We start from the raw sequence: 22007 nt of genomic DNA, 5'->3' as shown, positions 1-22007 counted from the left end.
AATATAGATATTTATTTAATAGCTCAAATTAATATAGCACAAATAGTTGTTCATATATACTATAATTTATGTATATAATTTTAAAAGAATATAGAAAAAAATCTTTTACTACAGTGAGATTTATTCATACAAAGATGTTGTGGTCATGAAATCATAGGATATCTTTGATTTTAGGAATAATTATCATATGATGATGTGGTAAAAAATAACTTTCTAATATTTTTTTTATTGATATCTTACATTTGTAGGGTAACCTTAACATGTTAAATGTGAAAAAAGGCCTTGTTATTATATTCAATTTGGTTATGTTTTTAATAATGAAAATGGTTGAAAAAAACCCTTACCTAAAATCTTTGCAGTTCATGATATGAGCAAACCCAAATTTAGTTATTGTTGTCTCATATTTGAAATACATTATGATGGAAAAGTTTTATATAATTCTAAAAATGAGAATATTTCTCACATGGCAATATGACAATGTATTACATATTTTTAAACTTTGTTTAATTCTCACGTGGATATATTTACTGATGTTCATGTGTTATATGTCGCATCATACCACATCATCAACTTAGGCTTTATTTTTTTTACAAATAATTATCGTTTCACATAACTAGCTATTTCAGCTGCCATGCATTTTTTTTTTAAAAAAAAAAATTAATTTTTTTTTTTGCTTACAAGAGTTTTGAACAAATTTTTTATTTTTTTTATTTATTAGAATTTTCTAAAATTAACTACTATTTCTCTGTTACATATGTAATTAATTACTTACAAGTATTTAAGCCTTGTTTAGATTCCCAAAAGCACTTTTTCTTTTATAAATTAAGTACTTCTGGGCAAAAAAAATTTTGAATTAGCTTCTATGCTGAAACAGAAGCTACAAAAAAAAAAAGCTGAAATACTGTTTTTTCAAAAACTGGTCATGTGATGCTTCTGAAAAAAAAGTTTGTCAAAAGCAGTTTTAGGATTGCACAATTACTTAATTGTCCTTATGAAATAAAGAAATGACATAGGTTTTAAGGTTTCTCTCCAAGCTTTTTTGCATCCCCATCCAATCTTCTCTGCCTCCAAGATCTAAAGGCTTCCCCTCCATTTCGCTCATGTCCCGCCCCCTTGTGATAAATGCGTAATAATTGGGATATTATTATAATTTAATGAATACCCATTTTATTAATTTGCTACTAAAAAAGTCATTCTATGAATGCACATTCAAACAACTTCATAAATATAAAGTGCTTCTACATTAACATATCCAAAAAAAAAAAAAATACAGTGAAGCACTTAAATAACTCTGAGAAGCACTTCTTTCAAGAATCCTTCTTCCACACTGAAAGAAGCACTTTTTTTACAAGTTAATCCAAACAAGGCCTTAGTGAATTTCAATTATAAATATGTCCTGCCATATAATATGACAAAATTCTTATATAAACTTCTTAGAATTAAATTAGCATCCAATTTGCGTAACCTTTGTTATTAATTGCTCTTTACTTAAATAAAGATTAGTTTAATTAAATTTCAATTTTACATGCATGTATATAAATTCTATACCTGTGGCAACTACATGCTTGAATTTTTTTTTGCATGTAAATTTTTTTTGTGTGTATATGTAAGTGGATAGAATTTGCTTCTAATACTGTATGAATTATTCCTTCTTTGAGACATTTATTATAAACTTTGTTTAGTGTTTTCTCTTTTGTTTCCATGTTATGATAATATTTTACTATTCTTCAATTAAAATTTTTGATGTATTGAATGTGTTCCTTATTCTTTTGAAAGTTGTTTGCAAAGTTAAATTCTTAAAAAGAGATGTGCCATATGCACACATTTTATCATGATTGGAAAAGGATAATGGTGCTATGACAGTAGTATAGTTTCTGCTGAGTTGCTTGATAAAGAAGTTGATCCTATAGGCTATGTTGTTGTATGTTCATTTATGATACATATCCTATGTGGATTGATAATTTTATAAGCACCATATATGGAAGATGGAAAGTACAAAAAGTTGTACCCATTGCAACTCAATAATAATTCATAAGAATGGATTCTCTTATAATCAGAGAGAGATAACTCAACAACTACATTACATAACGTTGTTAAATTGGATAATCTCTTTATGTTTCTCCGTAATGTTGATCTAATTGTACGCTAACAAGCCATATCAATGCTGAAATCTATAACAAGACAAGAGTAGTCAAATATCTATTTCAAGACATCAGTAAAGTTTCTAACAGGGATAGAGCTATATCTGAAGCATCAATATCATAAATCAAAATAAATGAGATCTAGAATTATCTGAATTTTCATTATTTATCAGCATATGAAAGCTATTGGAGACTATTTGAATTCCCAATACATCATAGGGAATCATTTGTTCAGAGACTACTAATTCACTTACCAAAAAAAGTATACTATCTATTTTAATGACAGACAATCTATCCTCGGTATAATCTTAATTGTTAATATTTAAAAAACTATGTTTATAGAGTGGTTGGCTACAAATAAAATCGATGGAAAAGGAGGAGCACTTCTATATGCTAATTTCCCAACTAAATTCACTTACCACCAAAGAGAGAAGAAATGGGGGTACATATAGGCTCGGTGGCAAATCAAATGATAGAATAATCTATCTACATCCAGCTGTAAGAGAATTGTATTACTTGTGCTTATTACTTAATGAAATCAAAAGTGCAAGGAGTTATGAGGATCTTCGAACAATCATTGAAGTTGTATATGCAACTTATAGAGAAACTTGTTGTCTTTAATATATTAGCAGACAACTTAGACAAGATGACTTAGACTAGTCAAATGTCTTGATACAAGCTGATAATGGGCTATTGGCAGAAAACTAAGATAGCTTTTTATAGCCATAATTTTATTTTGCGACGTAGGAGACAAGAAAGCATTGTTTGATAAATATTGGCAACTTATGGCAAAAGGTGTACATTATAGACTCCAACAAGCTTCTTATAAGCCTCATTATAATATTCCAGAGGAGTATATAAAGAATTATCTATTAGTTGCTCTTGAAGATATTCTCCATAAGCACTCATTATCTCTTGAATAGAATGGATTTACCTCAACTATAGTCACTAAACATGGGAACCTTAATTGATTGGTTATTTCAAGTAGAATTGAACTATAATATTGCTTAGCTTTAGAGGGCCACCTATTAATGCTTTCAAAGTTAAATCCTAAACAAGTGGCTATATATATAACAAAATACAAAGAGTTATGAATAGTGATAGTGAAGGAATCTTCTTTGCATAGAGCCATAGTGGAACTGAAAAAACTTTCTTATGGAATACCATCATTAATGGTATTCATTCTAAAGGAAAGATTGTATTAGCCATTGCTTCATCAAGAATTGCATCACTTTTTATTGCCTGATAGAAGAACAACCCACTTTACATTTAAGATTCCAATAAATATTGGAGAATGCTCTACATGTAAAATTAGTAAGCAAACTCAACTAACAAGATTGATTGAAGATGTAACTTTGATTGTTTGGGATGAAGCTCTTATCATTCATAAGAATTGTCTTGAAGCACTAAAAAAAAATTTACAAGACCTTCTTTCAAAGACAAGACCATAAGCATCTACAAAATCTTTTGGAGGGAAGATAGTTGTACTTAATGGAGATTTTTGACAAATTCTGCCAATTATCTAATATGGCAGTAGAACAAATATCATAAATGCAATTATAATAGAATCACACCTTTGTAAAGAATGCAAAGTATTAAAACTTGAAACCAACATGAGATTACCAAAAAAAAACAACCTTGATGAGTGAAACAAAAATTAGCTAAGACAATTTATAGAATGGTTCTTACAGATTTATGATAGTACAATTGTATGTATCGAAAGAAATGATAGTGATAATGAGGAAGGAGATTGGATAAAAATTCAACAAAATTTGTTGGTCAAGGACTTGGGTGATCTAATACAATCAATTATTGAAGCTGTCTATCCATAATTTGAGCTAAATTGTGCAAAGGCTGAATACCCGAGGGAAAAGTTAAAATCACGTCACATAATGAAATTATTGGCATAATGAATGAAATAATCAACCAAATAATTGGAGCTCCTAAACAGAAGTATTTAAGCTCGTGCACTACTAGACTCTACTAAATTGCTAAATGCATTAAAGATCATGATTAAAATGACCCATGAGCTCACTTTAAAATTAGGTTATGTGATAATGTTGCTAAGGAATATTATCCAAGAAAATGGGCTTTGCAATGGAACTGAATTGATAGAGTTACACAAATGCATCCAAACATTTTAGAAGCAAGAATTATGTCTAGATCTAACATAAGTGATAAAGATTATATTATTAGAGTTTTCATGTGTCGAAAGCAATTTTTTGTTAAACTTTCATTTGCCATGACTATAAACTAAGTACAAGGTCAAACACTTGATTTGGTAGGCTTGTTCTTTCACAGTTGCATTTTTACATGGACAACTTTATGTTGCATCATCCAAAGTAGTTCTCATGGCAAGATTAAAGATTTTGATACTTGATGATGCTAGGAAAAATACCAACAAAACTAGGAATATGGTTTACAATGAACTTTTTGATAGCATCTAAATTAATTGAAATCCTGGACTTTGAAATTGAGTTCCATCATAACTATAGGCATGCACATATAACAAAAGTCATTGTCAGGTCATTTATCTCCTAGCATTTGAACTTCTTACATAAGAAAAAGTATCAATAAAAAAAATTATTTAATAGATTTTATACTTTCTACTTTGCAAATAATTAGCAATGAGTTTGAAGAAAATATCACAATTAAAGCCTCCAAGATAGAATCAAGCTGGTAAAAATAAGAATAATACGAATATTGGGATTGTTATATCTAAACTCCAAAAAAATCCTTTGGTATAGCATTCTTACCAACAAATGCAAAAGTATTCAACATATACTATCCCCTTAATTCCTTTTGTAATACTACTAAGAATAATTTATTTTAAAATAACAAAAGATTAATTGCAAAAATACCATTATTAGGGTGATGCAATTTATGTCCAATTAAAGGAAATAACAATACAAACTTTCTAGACAAGTTGATTGAAGAAGCAATGTATCATATATCAAGGTTCCAAGTTATTAGAGTAGCTACTAGAAACTTATCAACCATGAGAGACTTTGGTATTGCCTTTACATCTAACACATTGTTGAAGTTAATCCCTGATAATCCTCTACCTTAGCTCAGGTATTGTTTTCAATATATGGATAAAAAAAGATGGCATCATATGCCAATTTTGATAAATATTTGAGAGGTAAAGAATTATTTTTTTCCTCCTTTCTGTATTTTACAATTAAAACTAGGATTTACAATATTTTGTTAATGTTATATAATGTATAGTATCATTTTTCTACTAAGAAATATATATCTATTTATGACAATATAGATGAAATTGGTTCTCTGACTTCTATAGGACCTATTACAATTGTTCAATCAACCAAATTTAACAAAATAGTTTAGTAAAGGGATATTTTCATCAGAGAGCTAAGCTAAGCAATAAAAACTAGGTTGCATTACAGTTCCTATATTTGATGTATATATACTTACCTAATGTTCTAAATGTTTATAACTCCAAAAACAAAAAAGTGGTGAGGAACTTCGAATAACTATGTGGGAATTCTACTTTCCTTAATTATATAATGATGAGCTGCTTCAAATGCTATCAAGTCCTGCACTTCTCATTGCTGAAACCGTTGTCAAAATATTCCAAGGTAAGTCCAAAATCTAAAGTAAAAACTATGGTTACACTAAAATAGACAAACAAGACTTACTAGCATCTGACTTCTACCCCTGCAGCAAGGATCTATGTAATCTAGACATACCTGAGACAAGAGCTATCAAAAAACATTAAGACAAGCATTCATAACAGAAAGCTTAGAAAAAAGAAGCTTAAATTGGTTTTCGAAGTAACAGAACATTAACTATAAAATAAAACAAACAAGAACCTCAAAATGAACATGACAAGCTACTCTTTATACAGAATCAAGGGCCCACATTGCAAAAATGAATTGAACTAGTGATCATGCAACAATTGATCAGCTATGGAACTCTAGCAACCAATAATTGTTGTAAGTGAAAATAAATATACTTGGAAATTAAATTTCTAATCCATAACTTATATACGGGTTGAGAAAATTGACACATCTAATGGTTGGTTTTACTACACATGCAATGTATGCAATAGCCTATTAATTGAATAGTCATAGGTTCAAATCCTACTTGGGGAAATTTGATTACTTCCTAATTAATTAAAGAATAAAGAATTGAATTAAAGGGCTCATTTGATCGTTAGAAGTTAGTAAGGGGTTATTAAGTAGATGTTGGTTATAGGGCTGTAAACGAGCCGAGCCGAGCCGAGTATCACCAGGCTCGAGCTCGGCTCGAATACATTATTTGAAGGTTCGAGCTCGGCTCGAGCTCGTTCGAGCCATTTTTTTGTGCTCGAGCTTGGCTCGCTAAAAATCTCGAGTAGCTCGAGCTCAGCTCGTTTAAGCTCGAATTAGGATAATATATGTATAATGTAAGCAATTTGATATATTTATTTAATTATATATTTTTGTAATTAATATATAAATAATTTAATATTATATATATATAAGCTCGTTTAGGCTCGCGAGCCTCATGAGCTGAGTATGTTTGGGCTCGAGCTCGGCTCGATAACGTAAATGAGAAGCTCGAGCTCGGCTCGGCTCGTGAAAAATCGAATCAAATTCGAGTATTGACCGAGCCGATCTCGAGTAGCTCACGAGTACCTTGGCTCATTTACACCCCCAGTTGGTTATTCTTGTTATGGCCATATGCCTAGAATTCCAAGACTAGTGTAAGTACAACCAACATTCCTATGCCAAAAATAAGCTTAATTAAAATAATTACAACAACTATTTGAACAAAATGATTATGTTATAGGATGAAGATACCAATGATTGTGAGAGATAAAACAATGGATATGAAAATAACAGTCTATGAGAGAGAATCAATGGCAAATATAAAGCTTGCTTTGATTAATATTACAGAAGAAGTATAAAAAACAAAAGTCCCTAACAAAATTAACAATATAATTTGCAAGAAATTTACTCTAACTGTTGGTTTCTCATAACAAGCAATTGAAGATGATGTGTTTACCTATAAGATTTACAAAGAGTAACTTATTCTTTTACATGGGGGACCTATTCTTTTAGGTTTAATTGTTGTACAAGTCCCTATAATTATGTATTTTCTGCCTTTTTAGTCCTTGCAATATTTTTAGGTACAATTAAGTCCTTATATTTAGTCGAATTAGATCATTTTAGTCCGCTGTGTAGATGGGCAAGTGTAAATTGCAAGAACTTAATTGTACCTAAAAATATTGATGTGGACTAGAACGACCCAATTTGACTAAATTTGAGGATTTAATTGTACCTAAAAATATTAGAAGGACTAAAAGGGCAGAAAGTACACAATTATAGGAACCTGTACGATAATTAAACCATTATTTTACATTGGGAGAGCTCTACACCCAAAAAAAAAAAAAGCACAGCTAGCACTTGAGTTATCAAGTCAACAGTACATATCTGAAAATGAAGAATCAAATAAAAAACCTGAAATACTAGAATCATCACCACAATATGAGATACCTTAATATTTATCCAAAGGTTTTAAAAATCATATTTTTTATTTCTTTTTTTCACCACTACTTTTTTTTTTGGTCTAAGCCTAATGTCACATATGGGAAAGTTGTTGGACCTACTTTGAATGAATTTGATTAACTAAACATTGATAAATTTATTTTTGGTTTGAGTGGTAACTTGCGATTGAAGCCATATGATTGAATGCTGCATGCATCAAATGTGACGATGCTAAACTACTTCAAATTGAAATTTTATTGAATCTCTCTAATCATTCCCACGCGGTTCTCCCACCTAGCATATGTTTAGACAAATATGAAGTCTGGAGGGCTTGGAGATTTAAAATATTCTTTGACGCTTGATATGGCAAAATCAATTTCAAAATACTGCAATATGTTGATACTTAAATAGGTTTTTTTTTTGGATTGGCTTAATGCAGTATACTTTGAAAAGAAAATCACATGCACCAAATATCACTTCATGGCACCCAATAAAATTGACAAGGGGAGTCATCTGATATTCAACTATTAACAAATGAAACACTTTGTACTCTCCAGATAACTCCAATTCAAAAAAAAAAAAATCATAAAACCTGTAATGTTAGCATTGGCAAACATATTACTTTATATTAACAAAGGTCTTTCCAATGGGTTCACTAAATAGCTTTGATGATTGATTACTTCAAATTAGAAAATGTTTTCTAGTTGTTTGAACATTGCTTTCCTTTGTTATTCTCTAATCTTCAAATGTACATTTTGCTAGAAATTACTTTCCCATGTCTTTTTTAATTTAAAACAATCATACTACATCATCAACATTCTACACATGAATAAGTATAAAAAATTTCAACATTTAAATTAAATGGTGAATATGGAATCTAGGTGTGCGAATGTTAAAAAGTAAACACATAAAAAAATAGAGTCAAAAATTAAGTTTTTGCTAACAAAAACATTACACTAGAATTTAACCTAAAAATTAAATAACAAATTGAAAAAGTCAAATAATAAATAGTAAGTGGGAAAAATAAGTAGTACATTGGCTTAATTAATGATTGACTTGCTGTGGAACACTTGAAAAAGAAAAAGTAATAAATTCTCTAATTTTTTTTTTTTGTAGGCTTTCGTTTTTGAAATGTTCAATATTTGATTCGTGTTATGTCAATTGAAAAAACAACAAAAAATTCTTCCTCTTACTTTGGAAGTAGACTGTAACTAGACCTAGTGTTGGTGTTAGAACTTGGAAACAAGTGTACTTGATGCTAACATGGGGTGAAAAGAGTTGTGGTCCCACGGACTTGGTTTCGTGGGAATCACAGTGAGACTGAGAAGCGGCCTCATAACATGATAATTCGTGAGGAAAAGAGAATCTTGGAAACATATAGATAGAAATCGGACACCAAGTCAAACAATAACAACTACAAAAGTTAGTCCAAAAATTATTTTATAGGGAATAATAGCCTAAACTCCAAGTAATAAAAAATAAAAATAAAAAACAAATGCTTTTACATGCATTTTTTTAGCCAGAGGACAGGTTTAAAACAAGAATTGAATCCAATTCTAGTCTTTATAAGTACATACTATGAGTGAGGGAAAAAACAAAGAATAAAAGCAAATGATTGATCAAGCCATCCTCTTAAATTTCAAGTAAAAAGATTTGCTTCACCAGTCAGCATTCCTCAATGTTCATTGCTTCGCGACACATTGATCAAGCAAATAAAATCTTACAAAGCATCCAATAACATGGAAAATAATAAAAATGCAAGCAAACTATGGCAGTCAAATAGTGTACATTAATTACTACTGCAATATTGGAATTCAAACAAAACATAAGCTCCAAACTCTTTTACATAAACTATATCAATAAACAACACTAGCTTGTAAACTCCACTAGAGTCCCTCAGAGAAATGTCTTACTGTGGAATAGAAATTAATTTACCATACACTAGCGACATCCTATGCTACTGATTACTACTACCAATCAGCCCTACCAAAAATGACTCTAGGAACAACAAGAGCAACAAAATACAAACTGCAGTTGACAAAAATAAGTAATATAAGCACAGAAACAATTCTAATAGTTCTGAAGCTCTTTCTGGAAATGGATCAATTTTCAGGTAATTGTTCCTTTGCTTCCTCAGCCATGCAATCAACAATTGCTAGAAAGTGTTAGAGTCAAGACAATTAGGTCTTTCAAGTAAGCAAAATCACAATATCTTCCTGTCATGGCAACAATTTAGATCAAGACAATGGAAATAAATGGCCGAATTATTAAAAAGGTTAAACTAACATAAGAGTATAAAATGAACATAACATAAGAAAACATTGTACATGAACAGAGATATAATTCAACAAAACCAAGTACCAGAAAACATGAAAAAGGACGCTTCTAAACAATCATCAAAATCTCTTAACATTTGTTGCTTGAGTGTAGTAAATTTTCACATAATTTCTAGAATAATAACAGTAGTAGATCACAACATTATCAAAAGATGAAACCATAATATCAGTAATTTCTGATAATAGAAAAGCCTTTGAAGAAGAGATTATCAAAAGCAAAGGCTAGTAACCCTTAAAAGCATGAGCATAAACCGAAACCTCTCCGTGGAATTATTCCAATCAAAGCCATGTTAATTTAAAAACATGATGCAACTCCATTTACCATTCAACACTCTAAAAAATAATTAGCTTTTGAATAGAACACCTCACAAGACATTAATTTAGGCCAGAAAGGAAATTTTCAACAAAATCTTAGATGGTGAGATCATCTAACTTACCTTTCATTTTTTCAGTCACGTGGTTCGTGATCATAGCTCACTCTCATCATTTGGCCCAAGGCCCACTAACCGGCCCAAGGCCAGTCTAAGCCCAATCCAAACCCAATCCAAAGTTAATGTTTGACGGGTCAGTCAAAGCCTGACCAGAATAAACCTTGGATTGGATATAGATATCATTTTTAAATGATGGGTTGGCCCACGGGTGGCCCTTTTGGATTTTTTTTGGGCTGATCCAACGGGCTGGCCCATGAGCTGACCCATTGAATTTATTATTAAATATTAATAATATAATTTTTTTAAAATATCACAAAGAATATATAATGATAGAATGAGTATGTGTCAACCTAGTTGGGATTTACCCATATTTTAGTTTTGCAATATTTTTCTCAAGTGAAAATTTAATAATACTAATCAATTAATAAAGTTATTCATTTTATTTTTATTTTATTTTTTTATTTTTAAATCATCACAAAGATTAATTAAGTAAAGTTAAAAAAAGAAAAATAACAGCGGGCCGATTCGATCCGAATCCATCAGGCCGATCCTAGCCCAATCCAATAATTAATCCAAAAAGCCAAGCCCATAAGCTGGGCCACATGCTTCATATTTAAACTTTAGGCTGGCCAGGCCCGGCCCAAACTATTCATAAGGCTCATCGGATTTGGGCTTAGGCGGGCTAAAGCCTAAATTTTTTGGGCTGGGCCGGCCCAATGATGAGAGTGAATCATAGCCCATTGAAGTAAACAACAACAACTTACGATGTTCATCAGGGCATCCCATTATAGCTTCCAACATCTTAGGATCCTTCATGAGAAACATATAAACTTGGTTTAGAAAAGGTTGTGAGAACCCTAAATTTAGTAGCGTAGCCCACACATCAGACGCTATAATTGGATCCGTGTTTGGATCAAGTTTATTGAAAATTTGGGTGGTCACATCCAACACAGTATTAGATACTTGGACTATTGCAGTTGTTGATTGAACAATCGCATTCGATATTGACTCCATCCCCGTAGATAACACTATAACATCATCACGACTATCAGACCTTTTAGTCCTCTTGAACTTGGAAGAACTTGGAGCTTCGGGAGATGCTTCCTCTGCAAACTCAATTTCATTCTCTCCCAAATTTTCTAAGTTTTCTGTGTTTTGGGAAACCATGAAATCAATGTCATCAATTATGTTCCTTGAATGAGGTCCACCAGATGTATTAGTTGAATTTTCAGCTCTCTTCATCTCATTTCTGACGCAGTCTCAGCATGCTGCCTAGTTACTCTATCTTATTTATAGAGCTGAACTAACTTGTCATAATTTCTTATGCTTTTATTCATCCACTCAGGAGCTTCTGGTTTGGCCTACAAATGGAGCAATGGTAAGAAGATTACATCTTATAATATGAATATTAGCTTGCATTACTCATAGTAAAAAAAAACTCACCTCAATTAAGTGTTGCCATACTTCAGGCTCAACGTCCAACATTTCCTTTGTTGGATTTCAAGCGAATCCACTCATCCCATTCCTGAATACATCATAGCATTTGGTAAATGCTCTTTTCATGTTTTTCATGTGGTTTTGAGCCTTTTCCTTATCTATTGGTTTATTTGGAAATTTTTCCTTTAACACATTGACGATGTTTTCTAATGCATGTGTCGTGAATTGGGGGTAATGCATGTGTCGTGAAGGTAATCCCCAATTCTATTTCCCATTGTTTGTTGATGCAAATATGCATTAATTACAGCATCATCCATATTAAAATTCCATACAAACATGGCATTTCCATCAGTAACATTTGTGTTTTTCTTTCTCCTCGGCATACCTTAAATACAACAAAAACATAAAAAAGAAGATTAACAATGGCAATGTGTTTATCCATATATATATATATACACACACACATATAACCCATAAGTAGGAGTTACAAAATAAGAGAAAAACATGGAAGCCATACATTTTAACATAAAAGGTCATACATTAGGAATAAAAGGATATAATAAGAAAGGGTACATAAAAGATCATACATTAAATAAAAAGTTACCGCTCGGTGGTACAGTAACAAAAGTAAATCATCTAATAAGACAAACATCAACTTGTGCCACAAAATTCAAATTACTCATTATAATTGAGCCACATTTCAGTTGCTATATCATCTCTAATAATCTTTCCTTCCATTGTTTCTTCATTATTTTCCCAAATAATGTGATGTTCATCTTTTGCTCCATCCACAAGTTCACTATCAACTTGTACTATTATTGGATCATCAGGGTCCGCACACATTAAATGATTGTGTAAGATACAACATTGCGAAAATAATTTTTTTTCTTTTTTTTTTTGTTTTTGTTTTTGCAAACCATAATGAGGCTCTGTAGAGCTCCCAATTATAAGGAAACATTTTTTAAGAACACCAAATGCTCATTCAATAGCATTGTGCAAAGACGCATGTCGAAGATTAAATAATTCACGTGGATTTCATGGTGGATTTCTCGAATACTATTTCAAGTGATATCTTCTCCCCTATATGGTGTAATAAGTCCAGGTCTCAACATGAAGCTAGCATCAACTAGATAATATTTCCCTGGACATTAATTAAACTTTGTTATACACTATATATGTATGTCGTGTTTTAATTAATATTATATCATGCACATAAAGTACATTATGGAATTTTAAGAGGACATGTTCTAGATAAGGCATTCTTGATAATTCTCGAATCAGAAGCTGTACCTTCCCACCTAGGTAACACATACGTGAACTTGAAATCAAATGTGCATGCGGCCAAAACATTTTGTGTTGGATAATCTTTTCTCCCACAATACTTGAGAGCTTCTGCACTAGAGACATTTACACGAATATGTGTTCCATCAGTAACATTGACACAATCCTATGAGATAATTTCACATTTTCATTTTCAAAATACACGCATTTTAACATTAAATTATAATTCAATATATAACTTATTACCTTTAAGTATGGATGAAATCTATTACTGTTGATTATTTCTGAAGGAGTTTCTGTGTCATCAGGTTGTTTCATGAATTTATCCTCCAATTCCACTATAGATTCTAGCACATTGTGAAAATGACAAAAAATTGTCTCATGAGACCGCCAGAAAAAAAAGATAATTCACGATGCGAAACATTATGACCGAATAGATATAGTGTTTTCGTGACCTGTTCCTCAACAGTAGCATGTGGTGTTAGTGTAAGACCTCCTTCTCTTACTAACATGTCACACAATCCTTGAAATGCTGTAGGACTCATCCATATTATACTATGACATAAATCACTTGAAAGTAGATGCGACATTAACCCATCTCGTACTCAGTCTGCTTCTAACCAAATTTCACGTGGGATTTGGTATCTAATGAGTTCATTCCTACATCTTGCATACCAACCAATTATGGCAATAACTACCTCAGCTACTGCTAAACGATGTAATTGTTTCAATTTTATAAAATGGTAATTCAACTAAGTTAGGACCATCAGAAGTTTAGCCAACATTTGTTTTCGTCATCCATCTAAACATAACAAATTCAATATAAAGTAACACCAAAATTCAATATAAATCATCACATAAATTCATATGGCCTAAATCTTAGTGGTGATGTTCTTCAAAATTAAAGTCATGTTGTGTAATTTGGAAATGGGGAATATAATCTCATATGAATGAAATTATATAATGTTAGAGTCCATGAAATACTTCTTAGTTTTCATTTTTCTTTTAATTAAAGACAAGCTTCTACACAACTCCATTTCTCAAATCTAACTTAGCCTTTACATAAATATTCAATAATTTAATATTATTGGTACTAACATTTGGTCAATTACTTCACTACTCAAACAGAATGGACTGACTATAAAACATTTGTATTTTTTTTTTCTGCACGACATACTTTAAACTACAACATGAACATAAAAATTAGATTAACAATTTTCTTGAGAAAGATCAAGTGTTGCTTTAAAAATCAGCATAAGCATGGCTAATTTATTCTAGCTCAATAAAGCAAAGTAAATTCAGCACAAACTAGAATAACTGTTGAATAAATATCTTGAAGTCAAGTTAAAGGAGAGATTACTAAACTAAGGTTCCCTTGGAGTGTACATGGCTTTATTCTAGATGGTGGACTTTAACTGAAGTTGAATACTATGAATAGCAATTTTTAGAACATTGATTTTCTAAATGTTATTGTGTAGTGACTTATTTTTTAATATACCTATTTGTATAATCATAAATGATTTGGATTTGATTTTTTTAATCTAACATAAATAATTTTTTTTTTATACCTATAAAAATTTGGATTGATGTGTTATATAGATGAAAACCAACTATCTGAACTAATAAATCCATCACAAATAATTAATCTTTTAAAAGGGCATTATCTTAATCAAGTGTCAACTATTATTTAAATGACATTACCTAAAAAAAATTTAGTTATCATTATCTTCACTTGAATCAAACTTTTAAATGCCATTATCTTTAAAAAATTCAAATTGGAAAATTCAAAAGCCAATATTATAACCAAACAAATAACAAAGACAATGAAGCCAAAGCACAAGCTCATGACAGATGTAGCTGATCTCAAAATAATATAAATTGAGAAGACACACTGAATATAAAAGACTATGAGAAGTGCAACATTAAATGAAAATGAAATGGGATCAAGACTTGTGGTGTTCAGTTGTGGCTGAAACCTGTGTCGTTGCGGTTTTCGGTAGTAGAAAAATTAGGTTTGTTTTGCACTGCCATTAAAGAATCAGTTAAAAAAAAAATTATTGTGAAAAAAACGAAGTTTATGCGAAGTTGGTACCAGATCCAAAATCCAAATTGGAACTTGGAAGAAAATGAAAAAAATTAAAAATAAATCAAAATTTAAAAACAAAATTGAATTTACTTTCCCAACAAGGCAAACCTGTGAGATCATACAAGTAATAAAAAAAATTAAAAAGGAAAAAAAACCCTCATTGATAACGAAATAAAATTCAGTCATCTAACCTTTACAAAATTCCTCCTAAAACCTTATCTTCAAGAAAATGCTTTAGAACTCCAAAATAAAAATTCGACAACCCCATAGATCAATTTTAACCCATGCTTAGAATTCAGATCTCCAATCAAAGAAATCAAAATCCAACCCCAAAAACCCTTTTTCCCTTCTAAATTTTCCACTTTTTTCTCTCCCTCTTCTCAAGATCGCCAAAAACCCTAAAAATGAGAAAGGGGTTGCTTTTATGTTTATTTTTTAATCATATATCTTGGAATTCTTTATAAAGAGTATGGGTATTTTGGTCAATAAAAAAAAATATTGTCACCCAAAACCTCCCAAACCCTCCAATTCGGAGGGTTGAAAAATGGGGGTTAGATGGAGGTTTTAAAACCTCCATCTAACCTCACTCCCTCCCCCAAGACATTTTGTTCTATGTGTACCTATGAGTTTTTTTGTGATTCCTCTGCTAACTTGGAAACCTTTGTGTCATTGTTTGATATGGAAATGACTCATTTTTCTTTCTTTTTAGCTTATGTTTCTAATCTCTTCTACTTCATTAAGTCTGATATGATTCTAATTTAATCAACATTTAGTTCAACTTTATAATTAATGATTATCTATGTAAAAATCTTTTATAAAAGCAACTAACTTGGGATTTGGAAGTTCATTTTGAGTTTATAAGCACAATGGTCGTGTAATTTGTGAGATATAGAACTCATTCCATTATGCCTTCATGATTAGTTTTTTTTTATTTTTAATGAGATTATGTTGAAATCAATGAATATCTATATTACTATGTATATATATCTACTGTTGATTTTGGAAAGATAGAATGGCAAATTAATTCATTTTTAAAGTCCTTTATTTTAAGCTGATTTTTTATTTAAATGTTTAATTATTAAGAGTTTAGGCTTATTTATTTATTTATTTATTTGTTTGTTTGTTTATTGTGATAGGAAACATGTCATCAAGCACACCAAATTTCTCATCTACTCCATTTCAAACCAGAATGAATTCATCAACTAGTGACGCTATGTTGAAAGGTGATTTTTCAATAAGTAAAAGTTTTGACGGTGATGATAGCAATGCCGCATTGATTCAACTAAAACAGAATGTGATGTTGTTAACCTTGGTGAGGTGGAGGAAGAGGAAGATAATGAGAAAAAAAAAGGCTAAGACTTCAAGTGTTTGGTTGGAGTTTAAAGAAATTGATCTTCCTGATGGTTCTAAAAAAAGGAGAATGCATTCATTGTAAGAGAAAGTTGGCTACAAATGCCGGTAAGAGTAAAACTCAATTAGAAAGGCACTTGTCAACTTGTATGAAGAGAAAATTTTATCAAAATCAACAACAAAGGATTTCTTTCCAACCTGTACAAGGAGGAGGTAATGGCGATGTTGAAATGCAATCAGTTCTCACAAAATGGCAAGTTTGACATAAAAAAATGAGAGAAGCAGCTGCACATTGGATATTGATACATGAGCATCCTTTTTCAATAATGGAAGAGGAAGGTTTTAATATTATGCAAAGATGTGGAATGCTTAAATGAGAAAGAGTGTCGTGGGTTACTATTAAGAAAGATTGTATGCAAGGTTATGAAGTTGAAAAAAAATTGAAAACATTGTTCAAGAATGTTAGAAAGATAAGCTTGACAATAAATTTGTGGAATCTAGCAATAAAAAAATCGAGTATATGGTCTTAACAGCTCATTTTATTGATTATAATTGGAGATTGCAAAAGTATGTCATCAATTATATTCATCTTCCAACTTCTCATCGTGGTGTTGAGATTGTCGATTACTTTTAAAGTATTTGAAGGAGTGGGGAATTGAGAACAAGGTTTTTACTATCATTAGAGCTGGAGCTCTATAATTGGCATTATTTGACACGCGTTGAAGATGGCGTGGCAAAAGCAATGATGTGGCACAGCTTGGCGACAAGGCAAGATGGCTTGGTGTGGAGGCATGAGAAAGATTTTTGTAAGATCAATGCCATATTTGGAGAAGCTATATAAGACAAGTGGGTTGCAACTTCAGAAACAAGCATGCAGGATCATAACCATATGAAGTCAAAGACTAAATGAAGACACTTTTATATTTGGCAAGTGAATCAATTAAGCAACCATTTGGAGGCAAGATCTCATCAAGACCATATTTAGATACAATTAAAGATTTGTTCATATTTGGAGGGAATCTAAATATGGGTTGAGTTAATTGAAGACATTTATTATATGGAGACTATCTTTGAAGATTTGTTCAGATTTTGAAGATCTTTGAAGACTATCTTTGGTGAGATGGAGACCTTCTTTGGTGGGTGTGACCCTCGGGAGAGAGATCTACAGATATGATGTGAGGAGGCAAGCTAGTTACTGGCATGAAGAGCTCGGGAGGAGTCAACAACATCAACTTGGATTGGCACAACCGGGAGGGCTGGAGGCATCACAAGGTCATTTTGCAATGGAAGCTAGAACTCAGTTAAGATCAGCAGGTGGGCCATGTTGCAAGCTTGGTTACAACAGGAGTTGCAACATCTAATTTTGGAATGTGTCTAAATTAGGAGCTGTGGTGATTATAAAAGAGGGAGGCGCTATATTTGGGACATTGAGAGGTCTATATAAGAGACCCTGCACTAAGATTTATGATGAGCTACAAGAGAGAGACCCAAGTGTGTGAGTAAGTGAGAATGGGCATCGGATAATCTAGAGAAGGTTATTATATACCTTTGTGAGGATGAGTGTGAGAGGTGTACTCATTTTTAGTCCCCTCTTTTAATGGATTGTTATCTTTGGGCTTTACCCCCAAACGTAGGCAAGTTGTGTGTTGAACTGGGTTACCAATTCGTATGTCTCATTTCTCTTGTTTTTTTATTGCTTTGCATTATGTGTGTGCATGCTGACATGAGAGATTGGGTGATAAACCAACACACATACACCCTGTCGTAACTCACAACTATCTCTGTTGATATTGCTTCAAGCAATGATGTGGCAATTAGAATTCTCAAATACACATTTTTAAGAACTAGAAGGTTGCTTTGTGGTGGAAAGCTATTCCATATTCGTTGTTATATACACATTTTTAATCTTATAATGCAAGATGGTATTTTTAAAATTGAAGAAATAATTAAAGATATTCATGACAGTGTGAAGTTTATTAATCAGAATGAAGCAAGATTGAAGTCATTTTTTTATATTATGCAGCAATTGCAATTGTCAAAGCGGAAACTTATTCTTGATTGCAAGACATCTTAGACTTAAACATTTGAAATGCTATCAGTTGTAATAAAATTTATGAAGTTTTTCCAATGTTCAAATATCGGGAAGTCCTTTATCAATGTTGCCCATGCCTTGAAGATTAGGAAAAGTTGGAGAAAATATGTGAGATTTTAGAAGTGTTTAATACAGTCACAAAAATCATCTTAGGTAATGATTATTCAACTTCCAACTTGTTTGTTAATGAAGTTCATCGTGCGAAAATGTTGCTAAACAAAAGGGCGAATGATGAAGGTGAGTTTATTCAAGTAATGATTGGCAGAATGAAGGCTAAATTTGATAAATATTGGGGGAATGCAATTTGCTAATATCTGTGGTTGTCGTCCTGGATCCAAGGTGCAAAATGAGGGTTGTTGATTTTACTTTTTCAAGGATGTATTTCGATAGAGAAACAAGAGAAAATATTGATAAAGTTCAAGAATCTCTAAATGAGATTTATGAAGAATATGTTTGTGAATATCAACATGACAATGACATAGTGGTGAAACTCCATTGCTTAATAATGATAATGTTGGTACTAATTGCAAAGACTCTCCAGGTTGGTCCGAATTTTCAAGTTATGTGAAATCTATTGAAAATGCCTCGTCACAGCAATCTGAATTTTAGATGCATACTTAGCTCAAGGATGTTTTATTTTCGAAGGAGATCTTAATCAATTTAATGCTTTAGAATTGTGGAAGGGAAGTATTTTAAAATATCGCATCTTATCTAGAATGGATTGTAACATACTCGCTATTCCTATTACTATAGTAGCCTCAGAGATAACTATTATAGTTTAGATTGGTTAATGGGTTATATTGGGCCCATAGCACAAAACCCTAATATTTCTCTATACATACCCCTTGTACTCTTTTCCTGATTGATATTCAAATTATTTTTCCTACTCTCACATGGTATTAGAATACTAGGTTAAACCCTAATGGCCACACAAAACCCTAGTTGTTGCCTCCGGTCCAAACCCTAGCCTTCAACCTGCTGTCGCCATCTTTACTGCTAGCCGTCACTCATCTCTTACCATTCCCATTGTTTAACGGGAACCTGGTGATGTTCCTCAGCCCTCACCAATAATGTCCTTGTCATGTTGCTGAAGGATTTGTCTCTTCATCGTCATGTCTTCATCTCGTGGGTGTGGTAAATGCCCCTCTCGTGGTGGTCGAGGAACCGACCAAGGTGATTTTCGGGGTAGGTTTGTGTGCACTTTTTATCGACGGATGAGCCACACTGAGAATTATTGTTGGGATAAGCATGGTCATTCGGTAGTGTCCAATGCTAGTACAGATTGGTCGATTCGTCACCTACTTCTGGTGTTGAACAGTTAGTTATTATCTCTCAGGCTGACTTTGCGCAGTTTCAGCAGCTATAGCGCATAGTTTCTAACGCCATAGTTTTTTCTCCTATTTTCTCAAGTAATGCCTTTCTTATTCCAAGGACAGTTCCTGGATTATTGACTCCGAGGCCTCCTCTCACATGATAGGTATAAACTAACTAATGTTCTTTTCGTACCTGAATTTTCTGTCAATATGCTATCCATTTTTGTGATCACTAAACAATTGAATTGCAGTGTGACTTTTTTCCTTTTTCACTGCACTTTTCAGGATCTACGAACAGGGAAAAGGATTGGTTTGGGGCGCAATCATTGTGACGGAGTGTATACATTGGTGTGTGATGATATTTCTTGTGGTTTGGGAGCTTCTACTTCGGACATCAAGTCATCACTTATATAACATTATAGATTGAGTCATCCTTCTCTTAGTTGTCTTCAGCAGGCTTTGCCTTGGATTCGAGTCAAGTTATTTGAATGTGAGTCGTGTCAGTAAGGTAAGCATCATCGTGCTACCTTTAAACATTCTACTCTAGTGTCTAGTCAGTCGTCATTTAATCTAGTTCATTGTGATGTTTAGGGACCTTCTAAAGTCGCATCTATTTTTGGTCATCGTTATCATGTTGTGTTTGTTGATGATTTTTTCAAGTGTCGTGGGTATATTTGTTAAAAGACTGTCGGTCTATTGTTGATGTCCTTAAAATATTTATTTTGGAAGTATAAAATCAGTTTTTCACTGTTCTCAAATGTCTTCGTACTGATATTGCTTTAGAATTTGTATCTTCTGTTGTAAATTCTTTGTATGCGTCATCTGATATTGTTCTCCCCATTCCTGTTTCGGTTACTCCGCCTGTGCCTATGCCTAGTGTGATGCCTCCTCTACTAGATTCAGATGATGGCCATTTTGGATAGGTTTATCATCACTACCAACGGGTACCACCGCCAGATCCGCTCCCTCTAGTCGTCTCCCCGGACGATGCAGACTCGTCTCTTGATCTTCACATTGCCTTCAGCAAAGGTATTCATTCTTGTACCAAACATCCCATCTCACTTTCTGTTTCTTATGATAATCTTCACCCGTCCTTCCGTACCTTTGCTCTTTCCTTATCTACTGAGTCAATCCCAAGGAACTACCAAGATGCACATCTGTTTTCACAATGGCAGATGGTAATGAATGAGAAAATAGAAGCCATGAGTCTCATGGTACATGGGAGCTCGTGCCTCACCCTGCTGATGCCAACGTCGTCACTTGCTAATGGTATAGTTGATCACTACAAAGCCCGGTTGGTGACTCGTGGGTTTACTTAGACTTATGGTATCGATTATGCTGAGACTTTTCACCGGTTGCTTGTTTGAATTCCTTTCACATTCTATTGTCAGTAGCTATGAATCGATCATGGGTACTCTGTCAACTGAATGTAAAGAATGCCCTTCTCTATGGAGACTTAGTTGAAACAGTGTTTATGGAGCAACCTCCGGGGTATGTTGCTCAGGGGGAAAATCTAGTTTGCTAGTTCAAGAAAGTGATATATGGTTTGAAACAGAGTCCTCGTGCATGGTTTGAAAAGTTTAGTATAATTACAGTTACAGATTGTTTCGCAAGTGCAATGTGGATGGATCACTCTGTGTTTTATAAGAATACTTTATCTAAATGTGTTGTATTTTTAGTATATGTTGATGACATCTTGTTGACGGGTAACGATCGTCAGGGCATTTAGAGAACTAAGGAGCATTTAATGAAGCATTTTGTTACATGAGACATGAGACGACCCAAATACTTTCTTGGTTTAAGTTTGCATATACCAGAGGAAAGATGACGTTCTCACAGTGGAACTATGTGTTGGACTTACTTAAGGAGACTGGTTTATTGGGTTGTAAATCAGAGAATACATCTATTAAGCAGTAACCATCCTTCTTGGAGACATCTTCCCAACTCTCAAAGATCTAGGTCAATATAGACGTTTGATTGGCAAACTCATTTATCTAACAGTTACTCATCCTGATATATCTTTTGCAGTTGGACTCCTGAGTCAGTTT

This window comes from Dioscorea cayenensis, chromosome 11 (genome assembly GCF_009730915.1).
Source record: "Dioscorea cayenensis subsp. rotundata cultivar TDr96_F1 chromosome 11, TDr96_F1_v2_PseudoChromosome.rev07_lg8_w22 25.fasta, whole genome shotgun sequence".
Taxonomy (NCBI): domain Eukaryota; kingdom Viridiplantae; phylum Streptophyta; class Magnoliopsida; order Dioscoreales; family Dioscoreaceae; genus Dioscorea; species Dioscorea cayenensis.
The sequence above is the reverse complement of the archived record's forward strand: the minus strand, read 5'-3'. Positions refer to the sequence as shown.